The sequence below is a fragment of the Triticum urartu genome, chromosome 4A, assembly GCF_056163025.1.
Source record: "Triticum urartu cultivar PI428250 chromosome 4A, HENAU_Tu73, whole genome shotgun sequence".
NCBI lineage: Eukaryota > Viridiplantae > Streptophyta > Magnoliopsida > Poales > Poaceae > Triticum > Triticum urartu.
This window is the reverse complement of record NC_141876.1, coordinates 598066426-598085681: the sequence shown is the minus strand read 5'-3', so window position 1 is coordinate 598085681 and position 19256 is coordinate 598066426. Positions and strand designations below refer to the sequence as shown.

Sequence of the window (19256 nt, the reverse complement as noted above, 5' to 3'; positions counted from 1 at the left end):
TCTAGGAGTTCATCTAGCAACGAGTGATTAGATGCATCTATGTACCTTGTAGATCGCGAGCGGAAGCGTTCAAAGAACGGGGATGATGTAGTCGAACACGACGTGATTCAAATCACCGATGATCTTAGCACCGAACGGACGGTGCCTCCGCGTTCAACACACGTACAGAACGGATGACATCTCCTCCTTTCTTGATCCAGCAAGGGGGCAAGAGAGGTTGATGAAGATCCAGCAACACGACGGCGTGGTGGTGGATGCAGGGTGTCACAGTAGCAGGGCTTCGCCTATACTACGAGAGAGAGACGTAACGGGGAGAGAGGAAGCACCAAAGGCTGAGGTCTGAAATCCCTCCTCTCCCCCACTATATATAGGAGGGCCAAGGGGGGGTGGTGCGCAGCCTAGGAGATCCAATCTCCTAGGTGCGGCGGCCAGGGGAGGGTTTCCCTCCCTCCCAAGGCACCTCGGGGTGCCTTCCACCACTTGGACTCCTCCGTGGTGGAAACCCTAGGCGCATGGGCCTAGTAGGGCTGGTGCCCTTGGCCCATGTAGGCCAAGGCGCACCCCCTACAGCCCATGTCCCCCCCGGGACAGGTGGCCCCACCCGGTGGGCCCCCGGGACCCCTCCGGTGGTCCCGGTACAATACCGATAACCCCGAAACTTGTCCCGATGGCCGAAACAGCACTTCCTATATATAATTCTTTACCTCCGGACCATTCTGGAACTCCTCGTGACGTCCAAGATCTCATCCGGTACTCCGAACAACATTCGGATTACTGCATATACATATCTTCATAACCCTAGCGTCACCGAACCTTAAGTGTGTAGACCCTACGGGTTCGGGAGACAAGCAGACATGACCGAGACGACTCTCCGGTCAATAACCAACAGCGGGATCTGGATACCCATGATGGCTCCCACATGCTCCACGATGATCTCATCGGATGAACCACGATGTCGAGGATTAATCAACCCCGTATACAATTCCCTTTGTCAATCGGTATGTTACTTGCCCGAGACTCGATTGTCGGTATCCCAATACCTTGTTCAATCTCGTTACCGGCAAGTCACTTTACTCGTACCGTAACGCATGATCCCGTGACCAACCACTTGGTCACCTTGAGCTCATAATGATAATGCATTACCGAGTGGGCCCAGTGATACCTCTCCGTTATATGGAGTGACAAATCCCAGTCTCGATCCGTGTCAACCCAACAGACACTTTCGGAGATACCTGCAATGCACCTTTATAGTCACCCATTTATGTTGTGACGTTTGATACACCCAAAGAACTCCTACGGTATCCGGGAGTTACACGATCTCATGGTCAAAGGAAAAGATACTTGACATTGGAAAAGCTCTAGCAAACGAACTACACGATCTTTGTACTATGCTTAGGATTGGGTCTTGTCCATCACATCATTCTCCTAATGATGTGATCCCGTTATCAATGACATCCAATGTCCATAGCCAGGAAACCATGACTATCTATTGATCAACGAGCTAGTCAACTAGAGGCTTACTAGGGACATATTATGGTCTATGTATTCACACGTGTATTACGATTTCCGGATAATACAGTTATAGCATGAATAAAGACAATTATCATGAACAAAGAAATATAATAATAATACTTTTATTATTTCCTCTAGGGCATATTTCCAACAGTCTCCCACTTGCACTAGAGTCAATAATCTAGTTACATTATGATGAATCGAACACCCATGGAATTCTGGTGTTGATCATGTTTTGCCCTAGGGAGAGGTTTAGTCAACGGATCCGCTACATTCAGGTCCGTATGTACTTTACAAATCTCTATGTCTCCATTTTGAACATTTTCACGAATGGAGTTGAAGCGACGCTTGATGTGCCTTGTCTTCTTGTGAAACCTGGGCTCCTTGGCAAGTGCAATAGCTCCAGTGTTGTCACAAAAGAGTTTGATTGGCCCCGACGCATTGGGTATGACTCCTAGGTCGGTGATGAACTCCTTCACCCATATTGCTTCATGTGCTGCCTCCGAGGCTGCCATGTACTCCGCTTCACATGTAGATCCTGCCACGACGCTCTGTTTGCAGCTGCACCAGCTCACTGCTCCACCATTCAACATATACACGTATCCGGTTTGTGACTTAGAGTCATCCAGATCTGTGTCGAAGCTAGCGTCGACGTAACCCTTTACGACGAGCTCTTCGTCACCTCCATAAACGAGAAACATGTCCTTTGTCCTTTTCAGGTACTTCAGGATATTCTTGACCGCTGTCCAGTGTTCCTTGCCAGGATTACTTTGGTACCTTCCTACCAAACTTACGGCAAGGTTTACATCAGGTCTGGTACACAGCATGGCATACATAATAGAACCTATGACTGAGGCATAGGGGATGATACTCATCTCTTCTATCTCTTCTGCTGTGGTCGGGCATTGAGCTGAACTCAATCTCACACCTTGCAAAACAGGCAAGAACCCTTTCTTGGACTGATCCATTTTGAACTTCTTCAAAATCTTATCAAGGTATGTGCTTTGTGAAAGACCTATGAGGCGTCTTGATCTATCTCTATAGATCTTGATGCCTAATATATAAGCAGCTTCTCCAAGGTCCTTCATTGAAAAACTCTTATTCAAGTAGGCCTTGATGCTGTCCAAGAGTTCTATATCATTTCCCATCAAAAGTATGTCATCTACATATAGTATGAGAAATGCTACAGAGCTCCCACTCACTTTCTTGTAAACGCAGGCTTCTCCATAAGTCTGCGTAAACCCAAACGCTTTGATCATCTCATCAAAGCGAATGTTCCAACTCCGAGATGCTTGCACCAGCCCATAAATCGAGCATTGGAGCTTGCACACCTTGTCAGCATTCTTAGGATCGACAAAACCTTGCGGCTGCATCATATACAACTCTTCCTTAAGGAAACCATTAAGGAATGCCGTTTTGACGTCCATTTGCCATATTTCATAATCATAGAATGCGGCAATCGCTAACATGATTCGGACGGACTTCAGCTTCGCTACCGGTGAGAAAGTCTCATCGTAGTCAACCCCTTGAACTTGTCGATAACCCTTAGCGACAAGCCGAGCTTTATAGATGGTCACATTACCATCCGCGTCTGTCTTCTTCTTAAAGATCCATTTATTTTCTATGGCTCGCCGTTCAACGGGCAAGTCAGTCAAAGTCCATACTTCGTTTTCATACATGGATCCTATCTCGGATTTCATGGCTTCCAGCCATTTTTCGGAATCCGGGCCCGCCATCGCTTCTTCATAGTCCGTAGGTTCACTGTTGTCTAACAACATGATTTCCAAGACAGGGTTGCCGTACCACTCTGGTGCGGAACGTGTCCTTGAGGACCTTCGAATTTCAGTAGGAGCTTGATCAGAAGTATCTTGATCATCATCAATAACTTCCTCTCTAGTCGGTGCAGGTGCCTCAGGAACATTTTCTTGAGTTGCGCCATTTACCGGTTCAAGAGGCAATACTTCATCAAGTTCTACTTTTCTCCCACTTACTTCTTTCGAGAGAAACTCTTTCTCTAGAAAGGATCCATTCTTGGCAACAAAGATCTTGCCTTCGGATCTGAGGTAGAAGGTATACCCAATAGTTTCTTTAGGGTATCCTATGAAGACGCATTTTTCCGACTTGGGTTCGAGCTTTTCAGGTTGAAGTTTCTTGACATAAGCATCGCATCCCTAAACTTTTAGAAACGATAGCTTTGGTTTCTTCCCAAACCATAATTCATACGGTGTTGTCTCAACGGATTTCGACGGAGCCCTATTTAAAGTGAATGCGGCAGTCTCTAAAGCATAGCCCCAAAAAGATAGCGGTAAATCGGCAAGAGACATCATAGATCGCACCATATCTAATAGAGTGCGATTACGATGTTCGGACACACCATTACGCTGAGGTGTTCCAGGCGGCGTGAGTTGTGAAACTTTTCCACATTTTCTTAAGTGTGTGCCAAACTCGTGACTCAAGTATTCTCCTCCAGGATCTGATCGCAGGAACTTGATTTTCCTGTCACGTTGATTCTCAACCTCACTCTGAAATTCTTTGAACTTTTCAAAGGTCTCAGACTTGTGTTTCATTAAGTAGACATACCCATATCTACTCAAGTCATCAGTGAGGGTGAGAACATAACGATAGCCACCGCGAGCCTCAACACTCATTGGACCGCACACATCAGTATGTATGATTTCCAATAAGTTGGTTGCTCGCTCCATTGTTCCTGAGAACGGAGTCTTGGTCATTTTACCCATGAGGCATGGTTCGCATGTGTCAAATGATTCGTAATCAAGAGACTCTAAAAGTCCATCAGCATGGAGCTTCTTCATGCGTTTGACACCTATGTGACCAAGGCGGCAGTGCCACAAGTATGTGGGACTATCATTATCAATCTTACATCTTTTGGTATTCACACTATGAATATGTGTAGCATTACGCTCGAGATTCATTAAGAATAAACCATTCACCATCGGAGCATGACCATAAAACATATCTCTCATATAAATAGAACAACCATTATTCTCGGATTTAAATGAGTAGCCATCTCGAATTAAACGAGATGCTGATACAATGTTCATGCTCAAACTTGGCACCAAATAAAAACTATTGAGGTTTAAAACTAATCCCGTAGGTAAATGTAGAGGTAGCGCGCCGACGGCGATCACATCAACCCTGGAACCATTACCGACACGCATCGTCACCTCGTCCTTCGCCAGTCTCCGCTTATTCCGCACTTCCTGCTTTGAGTTACAAATGTGAGCAACTGCACCGGTATCAAATACCCAGGAGCTACTACGAGTACTGGTAAGGTACACATCAATTACATGTATATCACATATACCTTTTGTTTTGCCGGCCTTCTTGTCCACTAAGTATTTGGGGCAGTTCAGCTTCCAGTGACCACTTTCCTTGCAATAAAAGCACTCAGTCTCGGGCTTGGGTCCATTCTTTGGCTTCTTCCCGGCAGCTTGCTTGCCGGGCGCGGCAACTCCCTTGCCGTCCTTCTTGAAGGTTTTCTTACCCTTGCCTTTCTTGAACTTAGTGGTTTTATTCACCATCAACACTTGATGTTCCTTTTTGACTTCTACCTCTGCTGATATCAGCATTGCAAATACTCCAGGAATGGTCTTTTCCATCCCCTGCATATTGAAGTTCATCACAAAGCTCTTGTAGCTCGGTGGAAGCAACTGAAGGATTCTGTCAATGACCACGTCATCCGGGAGATTAACTCCCAGCTGAGTCAAGCGGTTATGTAACCCAGACATAGTGAGTATGTGCTCACTGACAGAACGGTTTTCCTCCATCTTATAGCTGAAGAACTTGTCGGAGACTTGATATCTCTCGACCCGGGCATGAGCTTGGAAAACCATTTTCAGCTCTTCGAACATCTCATATGCTCCGTGTCTCTCAAAACGCTTTTGGAGCCCCGGCTCTAAGCTGTAAAGCATGCCGCACTGAATGAGGGAGTAGTCATCGGTACGTGCCTGCCAAGCATTCATAACGTCTTGTTTTGCAGGGAGAACAGGTGCATCACCTAGCGGTGCTTGTAGGACATAATCTTTCTTGGCAGCTATGAGGATGATCCTCAGGTTCCGGACCCAGTCCGTGTAGTTGCTGCCATCGTCTTTCAGCTTGGTTTTCTCTAGGAACGCGTTGAAGTTGAGGACTACGTTGGCCATTTGATCTACAAGGCATATTGTAAAATATTTAGACTAAGTTCATGATAATTAAGTTCATCTAATCAAATTATTCAATGAACTCCCACTTAGATAGACATCCCTCCTGTAATCTAAGTATAACATGATCCGAGTTAACTAGGCCGTGTCCGATCATCACGTGAGACGGACTAGTCAACATCGGTGAACATCTTCATGTTGATCGTATCTTGTATACGACTCATGCTCGAACTTTCGGTCTTCTGTGTTCCGAGGCCATGTCTGTACATGCTAGGCTCGTCAAGTCAACCTAAGTGTTTGCATGTGTAAATCTGTCTTACACCCATTGTATGTGAACGTTAGAATCTATCACACCCGATCATCACGTGGTGCTTCGAAACAACGAACTGTCGCAACGGTGCACAGTTAGGGGGAACACTTTCTTGAAATTATTATGAGGGATCATCTTATTTACTACCGTCATTCTAAGTAAACAAGATGCAAAAACATGATAAACATCACATGCAATCAAATAATAATAGTGACATGATATGGCCAATATCACATAGCTCCTTTGATATCCATCTTGGGGCTCCATGATCATCTTGTCATCGTCATGACACCATGATCTCCATCATCATGATCTCCATCATCGTGTCTCCATGAAGTTGCTCGCCAACTATTACTTCTACTACTATGGCTAACGCGTTTAGCAATAAAGTAAAGTAATTTACATGGCGTTTCTCAATGACACGCAGGTCATACAAAAAATAAAGACAACTCCTATGGCTCCTGCCGGTTGTCATACTCATCGACATGCAAGTCGTGATTCCTATTACAATAGCATGAACATCTCATACATCACATATATATCATTCATCATTCATCACAACTTTGGCCATATCATCACAAAGCACTTGCTGCAAAAACAAGTTAGACGTCCTCTAATTGTTGTTGCATGTTTTACGTGGCTGAAGTAGGGTTCTAGCAAGAACATTTTCTTACCTACGTGAAAGCCACAACGTGATTTGTCAACTTCTATTTACCCTTTATAAGGACCCTTTTCATCGAATCCGCTCCAACTAAAGTGGGAGAGACAGACACCCGCCAGCCACCTTATGCAACTAGTGCATGTTAGTCGGTGGAACCGGTCTCACGTAAGCGTACGTGTAAGGTTGGTCCGGGCCGCTTCATCCCACAATACCGTTGAAGCAAGATAAGACTAGTAGCGGCAAGAAAGTTGACAACATCAACGCCCACAACAAATTGTGTTCTACTCGTGCAAGAGAACTACGCATAGACCTAGCTCATGATGCCACTGTTGGGGAACGTTGCAGAAAACAAAAATTTTCCTACGGTTTCACCAAGATCCATCTAGGAGTTCATCTAGCAGCGAGTGATCGGATTGCATCTACATACCTTTGTAGATCACGCGTGGAAGCGTTCAAAGAACGGGGACGAGGAAGGCGTACTCGACGTGATCCAAATCACCGGAGATCCTAGCGCCGAACGGACGGCACCTCCGCGTTCAACACACGTATGGTCAGCGTAACGTCTCCTCCTTCTTGATCCAGCAAGGGGAAAGGAGAGGTTGAGGAAGATGGCTCCAGCAGCAGCACGACGGCGTGGTGGTGATGGAGCTGCAGTACTCCGGCAGGGCTTCGCCAAGCACTATGGAGGAGGAGGAGGTGGTGGAGAGGGCGAGGGAGGCACCAAAGGCAAAACGTGAGAGGTCCTCCCTTCCCCCCCACTATATATAGGGAGCCAAGGGGGGGGGCGCCGGCCCTAGGAGATCGAATCTCCTAGGGGGGGGGGGGGGCGGCCAAGGGAGGAATCCCTCCTCCCCAAGGCACCTAGGAGGTGGCTTCCCCTTCTAGGACTCTTCCTTTAGGGTTTCCCCCACCCTAGGCGCATGGGCCCTAGGGGAAAGTGGCGCCCCAACCCACTTTGGGCTGGATCCCTTCCCACTTCAGCCCATGGGGCCCTCCGGGATACGTGGCCCCACCCGGTGGACCCCCGGGACCCTTCCGGTGGTCCCGGTACAATACCGGTGACCCCGAAACTTGTCCCGATGGCCGAAATAGCAATTCCTATATATAATTCTTTACCTCCGGACCATTCCGGAACTCCTCGTGACGTCCGGGATCTCATCCGGGACACCGAACAACATTCGGGTTATTGCATATACATATCCCTACAACCCTAGCGTCACCGAACCTTAAGTGTGTAGACCCTACGGGTTCGGGAGACATGTAGACATGACCGAGATCGCTCTCCGGTCAATAACCAACAGCGGGATCTTGATACCCATGTTGGTTCCCACATGCTCCTCGATGATCTCATCGAATGAACCACGATGTCGAGGATTCAAGCAACCCCGTATACAATCCCCTTTGTCAATCGGTATGTTACTTGCCCGAGATCTGATCGTCGGTACCCAATACCTCGTTCAATCTCGTTACCGGAAAGTCACTTTACTCATACCGTAATGCATGATCCCGTGACCAGACACTTGGTCACTTTGAGCTCATTATGATTATGCATTACCGAGTGGGCCCAGTGATACCTCTCCGTCATACGGAGTGACAAATCCCAGTCTTGATCCGTGTCAACCCAACAGACACTTTCGGAGATACCCGTAGTATACCTTTATAGTCGCCCAGTTACGTTGTGACGTTTGGTATACCCAAAGCACTCCTACGGTATCCGGGAGTTACACGATCTCATGGTCTAAGGAAAGGATACTTGACATTGGAAAAACTCTAGCAAACGAAGTTAACGATCTTATGCTATGTTTAGGATTGGGTCTTGTCCATCACATCATTCTCCTAATGATGATGTGATCCCGTTATCAATGACATCCAATGTCCATAGTCAGGAAATCATGACTATCTGTTGATCAACAAGCTAGTCAACTAGAGGCTTACTAGGGACTTGTTGGTGTCTATCATTCACACATGTATTACGATTTCCGGATAACACAATTATAGCATGAATAAAGACAATTATCATGAACAAGGAAATATAATAATAATGCTTTTATTATTGCCTCTATGGCATATTTCCAACATTAGTTTCCTTTCTCTATCAGAGAGGTCCTCAATACTGCCTTTTTAAATTTTGATCCACACGCTTTCTCTTCTTTGTTATTGCAGATATAACCTTTTTGGAGTAACTTTTAGCTTTTTAATCTATTATCACACGTTTATGGATTAGTCTTCCGTTTCAGTCCTCCCACATGTGGTGTGTTCCTTCAATTTTTTATTGTCTGTGTTCCTTACCATCAACTGTGATTCGGTCATAGCGAAAATAATATGTTTCATTAGTCAAATTTTTATGTTACCACCTAACAAACTCATCTAAGACTTGTGAGAAAACTCTCTCGGACAGTAGGCTGGATTGTGGTACACTCGAAAGAATCTCATCTTCAAACCTTTTTGTCTTTAGTGTACAATAACCAGTGGTCGATGAATTACATAGGTCAACCGGTGAAATCTCAATCTTTATGTAGAAAATTATATATGTTGCATACCATTTTATATATCTAGTCACACCAAAGACACGGTAAGCCAGCATAGCATGAACCTTTTGGCACTATGGTCTTTGCAATATGTACTTGTGGCAATAACTTGATATCGTCTAAGCTCCTTCACGCACAAGTTTGCTTTTAAAAAAGTTTTGATTTGCATAATCCACCATTCATAAATTGTGAACAACCAAAAGGTTTTGTTGATCCCTCCTTTCCTAAACGTGCATGTGCCCTCCCCCCACGCGCGGCAACAACTATAGTATTTTTTTGTGTCCAAGCATCGTTCGTTATTCCCTAACAAAAAACACGAGGGCATGTTATGCTCTTTCATTAATTTGGGCCACATCAAGAGAGATCTGGCTTGCAACTAGCGGCCTGCCACGCGCCCGATGGAATCTAGGTATGGCTAGACACCGCCAAGGGCAACACAAACGCTCATTTCTTTAGTCCAACATCGGCCAGCCGGGGAGAGACGGTCTGGTTTATAAGGAAGAGCGCTGCAGCTAGCATCGTCCCTTCGGGGACATCCGATAAAATTGGAACGATACAGAGAACATTAGCATGGCCCCTGCGCAAGGATGATTCGCACAAATCGAGAAATGGTCCAATTTTTTTTGATATTTCCGCGTAAGTCCCTGGAGCCTTTTTTCTTGCACTTGCATGTGCAGCTATTCGTAAAGAAAGGCCCTTTAGTTTCCTTTCTCTATCAGAAGAGCACAATGAGGTTATTCCTAAACGTGCATGTGCCCTCCCCCCACGTGCGGCAACAACTATAGTATTTTTTTGTGTCAAGCATCGTTTGTTATTCCCTAACAAAAAACACGAGGGCCCATTATGCTCTTCCATTAATTTGGGCCACATCAAGAGAGATCCGACTTGCAACTGGCGGCCTGCCACGCGCCCTATGGAAAGGACCTGGGCAAAACAAACGCTCGTTTGTTTAGTCCCACATCGGCCAGCCGGGGACAGTCGGACTGGTTTATAAGGCAGAGCACCGCAGCTAGCATCATCCCTGGAACGATACAAAGAAGATTAGCATGGCCCCCGCGCAAGGATGACACGCACAAATCGAGAAATGGTCCAAATTTTATTTGAGATTTTCCGCGCAAATCACTGGAACCTTGTTTCTTGCACTTGCGTGTGCAGCTATTCGTACCGAAAGGCCCTTTAGTTTCCTTTCTCTATCAGAGAGGTCCTCAATACTGCCTTTTTAAATTTCGATCCACACGCTTTCTCTTCTTTGTTATTGCAGATATAACCATTCTGGAGTAACTTTTAGCTTTTTAATCCATTATCACACGTGTATGGATTAGTCTTCCGTTTCAGTCCTCCCACATGTAGTGTGTTCCTTCAATTTTTTATTGTCTTTGTTCCTTACCATCAACTGTGATTCGGTCATAACGCAAAAAATATGTTTCATTAGTCTAATTTGTTTATGTTACCACCTAACAAACTCATCTAAGACTTGTGAGAAAACTCTCTCGGACACTAGGCTGGATTGTGGTACACTCGAAAGAATCTCATCTTCAAACCTTTTTGTCTTTAGTGTACAATAACCAGTGGTCGATGAATTACATAGGTCAACCGGCGAAATTTCAATCTTGATGTAGAAAATTATATACGTTGCATTCCATTTTATATATCTAGTCACACCAAAGACATGGTAAGCCAGCTTAGCGTGAACCTTTTGGCACTATGGTCTTTGCAATATGTACTTGTGGCAATAACTTCATATCGTCTAAGCTCCTTCACGCACAAGTTTGCTTTTAAAAAAGTTTTGATTTGCATAATCCATCATTCATAAATTGTGAACAACCAAAAGGTTTTGTTGATCCCTCCTTTCCTAAACGTGCATGTGCCCTCCCCCCACGCGCGGCAACAACTATAGTATTTTTTTGTGTCCAAGCATCGTTCGTTATTCCCTAACAAAAAACACGAGGGCATGTTATGCTCTTTCATTAATTTGGGCCACATCAAGAGAGATCTGGCTTGCAAGTAGCGGCCTGCCACGCACCCGATGGAATCTAGGTATGGCTAGACACAGCCATGGGCAACACAAACGCTCGTTTGTTTAGTCCCACATCGGCCAGCCGGGGAGAGACGGTCTGGTTTATAAGGAAGAGCGCTGCAGCTAGCATCGTCCCTTCGGGGACATCCGATAAAATTGGAACGATACAGAGAAGATTAGCATGGCCCCTGCGCAAGGATGACACGCACAAATCGAGAAATGGTCCAATTTTTTTTGAGATTTCCGCGCAAGTCCCTGGAGCCATTTTTCTTGCACTTGCATGTGCAGCTATTCGTACAGAAAGGCCCTTTAGTTTCCTTTCTCTATTAGAAGAGCACAACGAGGTTATTCCTAAACGTGCATGTGCCCTCCCCCCACGTGCGGCAACAACTATAATATTTTTTTGTGTCAAGCATTGTTTGTTATTCCCTAACAAAAAACACGAGGGCCCATTATGCTCTTGCATTAATTTGGGCCACATCAAGAGAGATCCGGCTTGCAACTGGCGGCCTGCCACGCGCCCTATGGAAAGGCCCTGGGCAAAACAAACGCTCGTTTGTTTAGTCCCACATCGGCCAGCCGGGGAGAGTCGGACTGGTTTATATGGCAGAGCACCGCAGCTAGCATCATCCCTGGAACGATACAAAGAAGATTAGCATGGCCCCTGCGCAAGGATGACACGGAAAAATCGAGAAATGGTCCAAATTTTATTTGAGATTTTCCGCGCAAATCACTGGAGCCTTGTTTCGTGCACTTGCGTGTGCAGCTATTCGTACCGAAAGGCCCTTTAGTTTACTTTCGCTATCATAGAGGTCCTCAATACTGCCTTTTTAAATTTCAATCCACACGCTTTCTCTTCTTTGTTATTGCAGATATAACCTTTCTGGAGTAACTTTTAGCTTTTTAATCTATTATCACACGTTTATGGATTAGTCTTCCGTTTCAGTCCTCCCACATGTAGTGTGTTCCTTCAATTTTTTATTGTCTTTGTTCCTTACCATCAACTGTGATTCGTTCATAACGCAAAAAAATATGTTTCATTAGTCTAATTTGTTTATGTTACCACCTAACAAACTCATCTAAGACTTGTGAGAAAACTCTCTCGGACACTAGGCTGGATTGTGGTACACTCGAAAGAATCTCATATTCAAACCTTTTTGTCTTTAGTGTACAATAACCAGTGGTCGATGAATTACATAGGTCAACCGGTGAAATCTCAATCTTTATGTAGAAAATTATATATGTTGCATACCATTTTATATATCTAGTCACACCAAAGACACGGTAAGACAGCTTAGCATGAACCTTTTGGCACTATGGTCTTTGCAATATGTACTTGTGGCAATAACTTGATATCGTCTAAGCTCCTTCACGCACAAGTTTGCTTTTAAAAAAGTTTTGATTTGCATAATCCACCATTCATAAATTGTGAACAACCAAAAGGTTTTGTTGATCCCTCCATTCCTAAACGTGCATGTGCCCTCCACCCACGCGCGGCAACAACTATAGTATTTTTTTGTGTCCAAGCATCGTTCGTTATTCCCTAACAAAAAACACGAGGGCATGTTATGCTCTTTCATTAATTTGGGCCACATCAAGAGAGATCTGGCTTGCAACTAGCGGCCTGCCACGCGCCCGATGGAATCTAGGTATGGCTAGACACAGCCATGGGCAACACAAACGCTCGTTTGTTTAGTCCCACATCGGCCAGCCGGGGAGAGACGGTCTGGTTTATAAGGAAGAGCGCTGCAGCTAGCATCGTCCCTTCGGGGACATCCGATAAAATTGGAACGAGACATAGAAGATTAGCATGGCCCCTGCGCAAGGATGACACGCACAAATCGAGAAATGGTCCAATTTTTTTTGAGATTTCCGTGCAAGTCCCTGGAGCCTTTTTTCTTGCACTTGCATGTGCAGCTATTCATACAGAAAGGCCCTTTAGTTTCTTTCTCTATCAGAAGAGCACAACGAGGTTATTCCTAAACGTGCATGTGCCCTCCCCCCACGTGCGGCAACAACTATAGTATTTTTTTGTGTCAAGAATCGTTTGTTATTCCCTAACAAAAAACACGAGGGCCCATTATGCTCTTCCATTAATTTGGGCCACATCAAGAGAGATCCGGCTTGCAACTGGCGGCCTGCCACGCGCCCTATGGAAAGGCCCTGGGCAAAACAAACGCTCGTTTGTTTAGTCCCACATCAGCCAGCCGGGGAGAGTCGGACTGGTTTATAAGGCAGAGCGCCGCAGCTAGCATCATCCCTGGAACGATACAAAGAAGATTAGCATGGCCCCTGCGCAAGGATGACACGCACAAATCGAGAAATGGTCCAAATTTTATTTGAGATTTTCCGCGCAAATCACTGGACCCTTGTTTCTAGCACTTGCGTGTGCAGCTATTCGTACCGAAAGGCCCTTTAGTTTCCTTTGTCTATCATAGAGGTCCTCAATACTGCCTTTTTAAATTTCAATCCACACGCTTTCTCTTCTTTGTTATTGCAGATATAACCTTTCTGGAGTAACTTTTAACTTTTTAATCTATTATCACACGTTTATGGATTAGTCTTCCGTTTCAGTCCTCCCACATGTAGTGCGTTCCTTCAATTTTTTATTGTCTTTGTTCCTTACCATCAACTGTGATTCGGTCATAACGCAAAAAATATGTTTCATTAGTCTAATTTGTTTATGTTACCACCGAACAAACTCATCTAAGACTTGTGAGAAAACTCTCTCGGACACTAGGCTGGATTGTGGTACACTCGAAAGAATCTCATATTCAAACCTTTTTGTCTTTAGTGTACAATAACCAGTGGTAGATGAATTACATAGGTTAACCGGTGAAATCTCAATCTTTATGTAGAAAATTATATATGTTTCATACCATTTTATATATCTAGTCACACCAAAGACACGATAAGCCAGCTTAGCATGAACCTTTTGGCACTATGGTCTGTGCAATATGTACTTGTGGCAATAACTTGATATCGTCTAAGCTCCTTCACGCACAAGTTTGCTTTTAAAAAAGTTTTGATTTGCATAATCCACCATTCATAAATTGTGAACAACCAAAAGGTTTTGTTGATCCCTCCTTTCCTAAACATGCATGTGCCCTCCCCCCACGCGCGGCAACAACTATAGTATTTTTCTATGTCCAAGCATCGTTCGTTATTCCCTAACCAAAAACACGAGGGCATGTTATGCTCTTTCATTAATTTGGGCCACATCAAGAGAGATCTGGCTTGCAACTAGCGGCCTGCCACGCACCCGATGGAATCTAGGTATGGCTAGACACACCCATGGGCAACACAAACGCTCGTTTGTTTAGTCCCACATCGGCCAGCCGGGGAGAGACGGTCTGGTTTATAAGGAAGAGCGCTGCAGCTAGCATCGTCCCTTCGGGGACATCCGATAAAATTGGAACGATACAGAGAAGATTAGCATGGCCCCTGCGCAAGGATGACACGCACAAATCGAGAAATGGTCCAAATTTTTTTGAGATTTCCGCGCAAGTCCCTGGAGCCTTTTTTCTTGCACTTGCATGTGCAGCTATTCGTACAGAAATGCCCTTTAGTTTCCTTTCTCTATCAGAAGAGCACAACGAGGTTATTCCTAAACGTGCATGTGCCCTCCCCCCACGTGCGGCAACAACTATAGTATTTTTTTGTGTCAAGCATCGTTTGTTATTCCCTAACAAAAAACACGAGGGCCCTTTATGCTCTTCCATTAATTTGGGATACATCAAGAGAGATCCGGCTTGCAACTGGCAGCCTGCCACGCGCCCTATGGAAAGGCCCTGGGCAAAACAAACGCTCGTTTGTTTAGTCCCACATCGGCCAGCCGGGGAGAGTCGGACTGGTTTATAAGGGAGAGCGCCGCAGCTAGCATCATCCCAGGAACGATACAAAGAAGATTAGCATGGCCCCTACGCAAGGATGACACGCACAAATCGAGAAATGGTCCAAATTTTATTTGAGATTTTCCGCGCAAATCACTGGAGCCTTGTTTCTTGCACTTGCGTGTGCAGCTATTCGTACCGAAAGGCCCTTTAGTTTACTTTCTCTATCAGAGAGGTCCTCAATACTGCCTTTTTAAATTTTGATCCACACGCTTTCTCTTCTTTGTTATTGCAGATATATCCTTTCTGGAGTAACTTTTAGCTTTTTAATCTATTATCACACGTTTATGGATTAGTCTTCCGTTTCAGTCCTCCCACATGTAGTGTGTTCCTTCAATATTTTATTGTCTTTGTTCCTTACCATCAACTGTGATTCGGTCATAACGCAAAAAAATATGTTTCATTAGTCTAATTTGTTTATGTTACCACCTAACAAACTCATCTAAGACTTGTGAGAAAACTCTCTCGGACACTAGGCTGGATTGTGGTACACTCGAAAGAATCTCATCTTCAAACCTTTTTGTCTTTAGTGTACAATAACCAGTGGTCGATGAATTACATAGGTCAACCGGTGAAATCTCAATCTTTATGTAGAAAATTGTATATGTTGCATACCATTTTATATATCTAGTCACACCAAAGACACGGTAAGACAGCTTAGCATGAACCTTTTGGCACTATGGTCTTTGCAATATGTACTTGTGGCAATAACTTGATATCGTCTAAGCTCCTTCACGCACAAGTTTGCTATTAAAAAAGTTTTGATTTGCATAATCCACCATTCATAAATTGTGAACAACCAAAAGGTTTTGTTGATCCCTCCTTTCCTAAACGTGCATGTGACCTCCCCCCACGCACGGCAACAACTATAGTATTTTTTTGTGTCCAAGCATCGTTCGTTATTCCCTAACAAAAAACACGAGGGCATGTTATGCTCTTTCATTAATTTGGGCCACATCAAGAGAGATCTGGCTTGCAACTAGCGGCCTTGCACACGCCCGATGGAATCTAGGTATGGTTAGACACAGCCATGGGCAACACAAACGCTCATTTGTTTAGTCCCACATCGGCCAGCCGGGGAGAGACGGTCTGGTTTATAAGGAAGAGCGCTACAGCTAGCATCGTCCCTTCGGGGACATCCAACAAAATTGGAACGATACAGAGAAGATTAGCATGGCCCCTGCGCAAGGATGACAAGCACAAATCGAGAAATGGTCCAAATTTTTTTGATATTTCTGCGCAAGTCCCTGGAGCCTTTTTTCTTGCACTTGCATGTGCAGCTATTCATACAGAAAGGCCCTTTAGTTTCCTTTCTCTATCAGAAGAGCACAACGAGGTTATTCCTAAACGTGCATGTGCCCTCCCCCCACGTGCGGCAACAACTATAGTATTTTTTGTGTCAAGCATCGTTTGTTATTCCCTAACAAAAAACACGAGGGCCCATTATGCTCTTCCATTAATTTGGGCCACATCAAGAGAGATCCGGCTTGCAACTGGCGGCCTGCCACGCGCCCTATGGAATCTAGGTATGGCTAGACACACCCACGGGCAACACAAATGCTCGTTTGTTTAGTCCCACATCGGCCAGCCGGGGAGAGACGGTCTGGTTTATAAGGAAGAGCGCTGCAGCTAGCATCGTCCCTTTGGGGACATCCGATAAAATTGGAACGATACAGAGAATATTAGCATGGCCCCTGCGCAAGGATGACACGCACAAATCGAGAAATGGTCCAAATTTTTTTGAGATTTCCGCGCAAGTTCCTGGAGCCTTTTTTCTTGCACTTGCATGTGCTGCTATTCGTACAGAAAGGCCCTTTAGTTTCCTTTCTCTATCAGAAGAGTACAACGAGGTTATTCCTAAAGGTTCATGTGCCCTCCCCCCACGTGCGGCAACAACTATAGTATTTTTTGGTGTCAAGCATCGTTTGTTATTCCCTAACAAAAAACACGAGGGCCCTTTATGCTCTTCCATTAATTTGGGACACATCAAGAGAGATACGGCTTGCAACTGGCGGCCTGCCACGCGCCCTATGGAAAGGCCCTGGGCAAAACAAACGCTCGTTTGTTTAGTCCCACATCGGCCAGCGGGGGAGAGTCGGACTGGTTTATAAGGGAGAGCGCCGCAGCTAGCATCATCCCTGGAACGGTACAAAGAAGATTAGCATGGCCCCTACGCAAGGATGACACGCACAAATCGAGAAATGGTCCAAATTTTATTTGAGATTTTCCGAGAAAATCACTGGAGCCTTGTTTCTTGCACTTGCGTGTGCAGCTATTCGTACCGAAAGGCCCTTTAGTTTACTTTCTCTATCAGAGAGGTCCTCAATACTGCCTTTTTAAATTTTGATCCACACGCTTTCTCTTCTTTGTTATTGCAGATATATCCTTTCTGGAGTAACTTTTAGCTTTTTAATCTATTATCACACGTTTATGGATTAGTCTTCCGTTTCAGTCCTCCCACATGTAGTGTGTTCCTTCAATTTTTTATTGTCTTTGTCCCTTACCATCAACTGTGATTCGGTCATAACGCAAAAAAATATGTTTCATTAGTCTAATTTGTTTATGTTACCACCTAACAAACTCATCTAAGACTTGTGAGAAAACTCTCTCGGACACTAGGCTGGATTGTGGTACACTCGAAAGAATCTCATCTTCAAACCTTTTTGTCTTTAGTGTACAATAACCAGTGGTCGATGAATTACATAGGTCAACCGGTGAAATCTCAATCTTTATGTAGAAAATTATATATGTTGCATACCATTTTATATATCTAGTCACACCAAAGACACGGTAAGCCAGCTTAGCATGAACCTTTTGGCACTATGGTTTTGCAATATGTACTTGTGGCAATAACTTGATATCGTCTAAGCTCCTTCACGCACAAGTTTGCTTTTAAAAAAGTTTTGGTTTGCATAATACACCATTCATAAATTGTGAACAACCAAAAGGTTTTGTTGATCCCTCCATTCCTAAACGTGCATGTGCCCTCCCCCCACGCGCGGCAACAACTACAGTATTTTTTTGTGTCCAAGCATCGTTCGTTATTCCCTAACAAAAAACACGAGGGCATGTTATGCTCTTTCATTAATTTGGGCCACATCAAGAGAGATCTGGCTTGCAACTAGCGGCCTGCCACGCGCCCGATGGAATCTAGGTATGGCTAGACACAGCCATGGGCAACACAAACGCTTGTTTGTTTAGTCCCACATCGGCCAGCCGGGGAGAGACGGTCTGGTTTATAAGGAAGAGCGCTGCAGCTAGCATCGTCCCTTCGGGGACATCCGATAAAATTGGAACGATACAGAGAAGATTAGCATGGCCCCTGCGCAAGGATGACACGCACAAATCGAGAAATGGTCCAAATTTTTTTGAGATTTCCGCGCAAGTCCCTGGAGCCTTTTTTCTTGCACTTGCATGTGCAGCTATTCGTACAGACAGGCCCTTTAGTTTCCTTTCTCTATCAGAAGAGCACAACGAGGTTATTCCTAAACGTGCATGTGCCCTCCCCCACGTGCGGCAACAACTATAGTATTTTTTTGTGTCAAGCATCGTTTGTTATTCCCTAACAAAAAACACGAGGGCCCTTTATGCTCTTCCATTAATTTGGGACACATCAAGAGAGATCCGGCTTGCAAATGGCGGCCTGCCACGCGCCCTATGGAAAGGCCCTGGGCAAAACAAACGCTCGTTTGTTTAGTCCCACATCGGCCAGCCGGGGAGAGTCGGACTGGTTTATAAGGCAGAGCGCTGCAGCTAGCATCATCCCTGGAACGATAACAAGAAGATTAGCATGGCCCCTACGCAAGGATGACACGCACAAATCGAGAAATGGTCCAAATTTTATTTGAGATTTTCCGCGCAAATCACTGGAGCCTTGTTTCTTGCACTTGCGTGTGCAGCTATTCGTACCGAAAGGCCCTTTAGTTTACTTTCTCTATCAGAGAGGTCCTCAATACTGCCTTTTTAAATTTTGATCCACACGCTTTCTCTTCTTTGTTATTGCAGATATAACCTTTTTGGAGTAACTTTTAGCTTTTTAATCTATTATCACACGTTTATGGATTAGTCTTCCGTTTCAGTCCTCCCACATGTAGTGTGTTCCTTCAATTTTTTATTGTCTTTGTTCCTTACCATCAACTGTGATTCGGTCATAACACAAAAAAATATGTTTCATT

At 44.8% G+C, this 19256-nt stretch overlaps 12 non-coding genes and 1 pseudogene across 12 annotated transcripts; all 13 read left to right on the top strand.

The window, feature by feature from the left end:
- The first annotated feature begins 9691 nt into the window (after window positions 1–9691).
- Window positions 9692–9794, top strand: LOC147977078 (U6 spliceosomal RNA). Its single transcript, XR_015602323.1, has one exon. It is a non-coding gene; the product is annotated as a U6 spliceosomal RNA (small nuclear RNA).
- A 371-nt stretch (window positions 9795–10165) lies between these two features.
- On the top strand, window positions 10166–10270 carry LOC147977077 (U6 spliceosomal RNA). Its single transcript, XR_015602340.1, has one exon. It is a non-coding gene; the product is annotated as a U6 spliceosomal RNA (small nuclear RNA).
- Window positions 10271–11319: 1049 nt separating this feature from the next.
- On the top strand, window positions 11320–11422 carry LOC147977076 (U6 spliceosomal RNA). The gene has a single exon (XR_015602355.1). It is a non-coding gene; the product is annotated as a U6 spliceosomal RNA (small nuclear RNA).
- Window positions 11423–11793: 371 nt separating this feature from the next.
- LOC147977075 (U6 spliceosomal RNA) lies at window positions 11794–11898 on the top strand. The gene has a single exon (XR_015602338.1). It is a non-coding gene; the product is annotated as a U6 spliceosomal RNA (small nuclear RNA).
- A 1050-nt stretch (window positions 11899–12948) lies between these two features.
- On the top strand, window positions 12949–13051 carry LOC147977074 (U6 spliceosomal RNA). The gene has a single exon (XR_015602319.1). It is a non-coding gene; the product is annotated as a U6 spliceosomal RNA (small nuclear RNA).
- A 370-nt stretch (window positions 13052–13421) lies between these two features.
- LOC147977073 (U6 spliceosomal RNA) lies at window positions 13422–13526 on the top strand. The gene has a single exon (XR_015602330.1). It is a non-coding gene; the product is annotated as a U6 spliceosomal RNA (small nuclear RNA).
- A 1049-nt stretch (window positions 13527–14575) lies between these two features.
- On the top strand, window positions 14576–14678 carry LOC147977072 (U6 spliceosomal RNA). The gene has a single exon (XR_015602352.1). It is a non-coding gene; the product is annotated as a U6 spliceosomal RNA (small nuclear RNA).
- A 377-nt stretch (window positions 14679–15055) lies between these two features.
- Window positions 15056–15154, top strand: LOC147977071 (U6 spliceosomal RNA). The gene has a single exon (XR_015602341.1). It is a non-coding gene; the product is annotated as a U6 spliceosomal RNA (small nuclear RNA).
- A 1050-nt stretch (window positions 15155–16204) lies between these two features.
- LOC125555030 (U6 spliceosomal RNA) lies at window positions 16205–16307 on the top strand. Its single transcript, XR_007304487.2, has one exon. It is a non-coding gene; the product is annotated as a U6 spliceosomal RNA (small nuclear RNA).
- A 411-nt stretch (window positions 16308–16718) lies between these two features.
- Window positions 16719–16821, top strand: LOC125555216 (U6 spliceosomal RNA). Its single transcript, XR_007304650.2, has one exon. It is a non-coding gene; the product is annotated as a U6 spliceosomal RNA (small nuclear RNA).
- Window positions 16822–17198: 377 nt separating this feature from the next.
- Window positions 17199–17297, top strand: LOC125555051 (U6 spliceosomal RNA). The gene has a single exon (XR_007304509.2). It is a non-coding gene; the product is annotated as a U6 spliceosomal RNA (small nuclear RNA).
- Window positions 17298–18346: 1049 nt separating this feature from the next.
- Window positions 18347–18449, top strand: LOC147977070 (U6 spliceosomal RNA). The gene has a single exon (XR_015602350.1). It is a non-coding gene; the product is annotated as a U6 spliceosomal RNA (small nuclear RNA).
- Window positions 18450–18827: 378 nt separating this feature from the next.
- LOC147977069 (U6 spliceosomal RNA) lies at window positions 18828–18924 on the top strand (annotated as a pseudogene).
- The last annotated feature ends 332 nt before the right edge of the window (window positions 18925–19256 follow it).